Source organism: Pararge aegeria, chromosome 19, assembly GCF_905163445.1.
Source record: "Pararge aegeria chromosome 19, ilParAegt1.1, whole genome shotgun sequence".
In the NCBI taxonomy this organism is placed as follows: Eukaryota; Metazoa; Arthropoda; class Insecta; order Lepidoptera; family Nymphalidae; genus Pararge; species Pararge aegeria.
Window position 1 is genome coordinate 17,490,315 of NC_053198.1, and position 5,000 is coordinate 17,495,314.

The 5,000-nt window shown below is 45.4% G+C and overlaps 2 non-coding genes across 2 annotated transcripts; both read left to right on the forward strand.

Moving 5' to 3' along the window:
• The first annotated feature begins 2,553 nt into the window (after nucleotides 1-2,553).
• Nucleotides 2,554-4,456, forward strand: LOC120632388. Its single transcript, XR_005659083.1, has one exon. It is a non-coding gene; the product is annotated as a small subunit ribosomal RNA (ribosomal RNA).
• Nucleotides 4,457-4,806: 350 nt separating this feature from the next.
• On the forward strand, nucleotides 4,807-4,963 carry LOC120632449. Its single transcript, XR_005659123.1, has one exon. It is a non-coding gene; the product is annotated as a 5.8S ribosomal RNA (ribosomal RNA).
• Nucleotides 4,964-5,000: the final 37 nt, after the last annotated feature.

Below are 5,000 nucleotides of genomic sequence, written 5' to 3' on the forward strand. Positions count from 1 at the left end.
TAGGTTATGTTAGGTTAGTGTAGGTTAGGTTAGGTTAGGTTAGAACATTAATAGGACGGGTGCCCGGCCGCAGGCCGGGCACTTAGGTTCAGTTCCGTTTTTCTAATAATAAGTAAATAAGGTGAGTGAGTTAATAATTTATGTAACAAAAGTGAATAAGTAAACTCTATATACGTATATAAATATGTAGTATTAAAAGTGATTAAGTAAATTATGTACGTAGTTATTTACTTACATTATTGTATAAAACGATTGAAGCGCGTAAGTATATTAATATATATACATATACATATATACATATATACATAAATGCATAAAAATTAACGTTAAAAAAACTTTTTTTTTTTTTATATATAAAAATATGATGATATTTGATTGCCACTCAATATTTTAAACTCGTTTTCAATTATATACCCATAATTTATGATGTTAAGAGGAAGTTTCATTATATTATATCATTATTACTTAGTGTAGGTAGCCTAGCTATATCGATAAATATTGAATATTTTTATTGTTCCTTGTTTGAAAATCAAATATATGTAGACGCCGCGCGTTTCGATCCACGAACCGGACAGGGGGCAGTTCAGTCTCCCTAGTCGAAACCGTATATAGTAAGTACCACTGGCGAGGTGTTTAATACACGAACTGACTGACTATACACTGAAAAATATTTCGTTATATTCCTTTTTGTTAATTTGTTTTACGGTGGAAAATGGAATTTTTTTTTAATATTATCACAACAGAATTCTTTAAGGATTAAAATTAAAAATAAAAAAAAACATAGTAGCAGCGCGGTACGGTAAGATTCGATACACGAACTGGAAGTCTCCCTTCTAAGATTATTACGACACTTGCGTGTGCGCGCTAATGCACCGTCCGTCTAAACCAAGCCCACGCCCACGCCTGCGCCTTTTTTTTATGACTATTATTACTAAGGGGAAGTTTAATAATGTCATCATTATAAAATTACTAATAACATTCACTCTAGGTAAACAAAGGCAGGGCGGTGCGGTGCGGTGCGGCGCGTTTCGATTCACGAACATGACGGGAGAGATGAGACTCTGGCGGTCGGGTGTGAATTAATACACGAACTGTTTGTCACCGCCGTCCGTATTATATACAATGCACGAACGCACACGCACCTGCCAGCCTTAATAGTGAGAGTGGGCGTGGGCGTGGGCGTGGGCATGGGCGTTGGATTGGTAGAGGGGGTGGGCGTGGGCGCGCAAATGTACCGCCCCTCTGAACCACGCGGCAATCGCCCGCAAGCATCGCGCCCACGCCCACGCCCACGCCCAAGCCCACGCCCGTTCTCGTGCAAGAGGTGTTCCTGGCGGTCCCTTTTTTCCTTTAATTGGATATTAAAAAAAAAAAAACCATTTAAATATGTTTAATTTAATTTGTTCACTAACACATTAGGCCCGTCGCGCCGCGCCACTACTATATGGGGTGGAGGTGCGAAGGTGACGGCGACGGCGACGACGAAATACCAGAGTCTAAAAGGAGTAGTATGATTGCGGCGCCACGCAAAGTGGCGTTGTTCAGACTTCTCTCTCGCGTATCTCTGCGTTAGTATTGTTGTCACGTTTCGCATTTCTCTAAAAAAAGAGGTTGTTCTCTTTTTTATTATATTATATTATGTTTATTTTATTTATTTATTTATTTATTTTTATGGTATTATTTTTTAATATCATATTAATATTGTACCCCGATGAACGGCGTCGACCGACGGAATCGCGTCTGGGCAATTGTTATGGCATTAATGTGTGAGATTTTAAAGAGTGTATATTATTATCGATTGTGATATGATGTGCTCTCTCTCGGGTCGAATGTGTTAACTGTCAGAAATTCCCTCTGCGTTATTTCGTTATTACATTTCAATGTAAAATCAAACGGTCGTTAAAAGTTTATCCAGCAGCAGTTTAATATAAAAACTGTACATTCAGATGTGATATTTTTAATACAGCTCTCATAATACGGGACCGGCGTGGCGCGCTCACAATCGCAGACTGTTGCGTTCGTTTGTGCGGCTTCGCCCCCTGTGTTTTATGCGCGTGGTGTTAAAAATAATATAAAAATGGTGTTATAAAAGAAGTCTCTCAAGTACCGGGCGACGATCAAAGTGTCGTACTCGAATATGTTATAAAATCATAGCTCGCAAGAGCGTCAATGTGTGTTAAGTCTCGTTCAAAGAACCTTCAATGCTTGGGACCATGTCGCACGGGCCTCCTAACGGAGGCGGTGCAACGTGAAATGTGTCCTCGTCCTGCGTGGGCGTCTGGGTTTAATAGTTCCGCTCGTCGAATGCTGACGGCGGGGCGAAACTCTCCCGTCTCGCAGCACATCATAGAATAAATTTTGTCGGGCACCGCGTCGCCGCTCTTAATAGAATGGCGCGCGACGTGCTTCGACCTTCCGTCGTGAGATGGGGCTGCAGCGCCGTGAACCGGCGCGGCGGCTCGCTCGCTACGGAAGGGGCTCGCTAACTGCGCGCCTACGTTTCCCCTTAGTTAACAGCTACGGGCGTTACGTGGCGTGAAGTATGTGGATAGCTCCCTGGTTGATCCTGCCAGTAGTTATATGCTTGTCTCAAAGATTAAGCCATGCATGTCTCAGTGCAAGCCGTATTAAGGCGATACCGCGAATGGCTCAATATATCAGTTTTGGTTCCTTAGATCTTACTCAGTTACTTGGATAACTGTGGTAATTCTAGAGCTAATACATGCAATCAGAACTCTGACCAGTGATGGGACGAGCGCTTTTATTAGATCAAAACCAATCGACGGAGGGCCTCGCGTCCGAAGTCGTTAATTTTGATGAATCTGGATAACTTTTGCCGATCGCATGGTCCAGTACCGGCGACGCATCTTTCAAATGTCTGCCTTATCAACTTTCGATGGTAGTTTCTGCGACTACCATGGTTGTCACGGGTAACGGGGAATCAGGGTTCGATTCCGGAGAGGGAGCCTGAGAAACGGCTACCACATCCAAGGAAGGCAGCAGGCGCGCAAATTACCCACTCCCGGCACGGGGAGGTAGTGACGAAAAATAACGATACGGGACTCTTACGAGGCCTCGTAATCGGAATGAGTACACTTTAAATATTTTAACGAGGAACAATTGGAGGGCAAGTCTGGTGCCAGCAGCCGCGGTAATTCCAGCTCCAATAGCGTATACTAAAATTGTTGCGGTTAAAAAGCTCGTAGTTGCATTTGTGCGCCGCGCTGTCGGTGCACCGCATCCGCGGTGATACTGACACGTCTGCGGAGCATATCGTCGGTGAGCCGGCGGTAAAACGCCGGTTCAATATCAAAATCCTATCGCGGTGCTCTTCGTTGAGTGTCGAGATGGGCCGACAATTTTACTTTGAACAAATTAGAGTGCTCAAAGCGGGCTCAAAATGCCGCTTGAATATTTCGTGCATGGAATAATAGAATATGATCTCGGTTCTATTTTGTTGGTTTTCAGAACTCCGAGGTAATGATTAATAGGGATAACTGGGGGCATTCGTATTGCGACGTTAGAGGTGAAATTCTTGGATCGTCGCAAGACGAACATCAGCGAAAGCATTTGCCAAAGGTGTTTTCATCAATCAAGAACGAAAGTTAGAGGTTCGAAGGCGATTAGATACCGCCCTAGTTCTAACCGTAAATATGTCATCTAGCGATCCGCCGACGTTACTACAATGGCTCGGCGGGCAGCTTCCGGGAAACCAAAGATTTTGGACTCCGGGGGGAGTATGGTTGCAAAGCTGAAACTTAAAGGAATTGACGGAAGGGCACCACCAGGAGTGGAGCCTGCGGCTTAATTTGACTCAACACGGGAAATCTCACCAGGCCCGGACACCGGAAGGATTGACAGATTAACAGCTCTTTCTTGATTCGGTGGGTGGTGGTGCATGGCCGTTCTTAGTTGGTGGAGCGATTTGTCTGGTTAATTCCGGTAACGAACGAGACTCTAGCCTGCTAAATAGGCGTCGTCATTTAGGTGTGCGCGGCTTCGGTCGCGCAACTCACTGGCGGCGTATTAAAATTCTTCTTAGAGGGACCGGCGTCTTCGAGGCGCACGAGATTGAGCAATAACAGGTCTGTGATGCCCTTAGATGTCCTGGGCCGCACGCGCGCTACACTGAAGGAATCAGCATGTTCTCCCTGGCCTAGAGGCCCGGGCAACCCGTTGAAACTCCTTCGTGCTGGGGATTGGGGTTTGCAATTATCCCCCATAAACGAGGAATTCCTAGTAAGCGCGAGTCATAAGCTCGCGTTGATTACGTCCCTGCCCTTTGTACACACCGCCCGTCGCTACTACCGATTGAATGATTTAGTGAGGTCTTCGGACCGACACGCGGTGGCTTCACGGCCGTCGGCGTTGCTGGGAAGTTGACCAAACTTGATCATTTAGAGGAAGTAAAAGTCGTAACAAGGTTTCCGTAGGGGAACCTGCGGAAGGATCATTAACGTGTAACGTCTGCACGGGTCGCCGCGGTAAACGCGCATGCGCACCCATGTTTGTACGATTATGTTAAAGACCAAACCAAAACAAAAACAAAAACCCGTCTAGTATAAGTATGACCGTCGCGATCGGTCCGCCGGACTGTCGGTTGCGTTCAGCTGTCGCCACAATGACACTAGCCAATATAATCGACGACACGGCGCGGTCCGTCGGTTGTCTTTACTCGGACACCCCAATATTGTTATCTTTATATCCGTTAAGATGAGAGTCGTTATGTTACGATCGCATTGGATATTATAGATGACAAAAAACGTTGTATAATAAATATACCATGAAACAGAAATGTTAAACTATTACCCTGGACGGTGGATCACTTGGCTCGCGGGTCGATGAAGAACGCAGTTAACTGCGCGTCATAGTGTGAACTGCAGGACACATTTGAACATCGACATTTCGAACGCACATTGCGGTCCGTGGAGAAACATCCAGGACCACTCCTGTCTGAGGGCCGGCTGCATAAAAACAAATACCACACTGTTCGTGGGCGC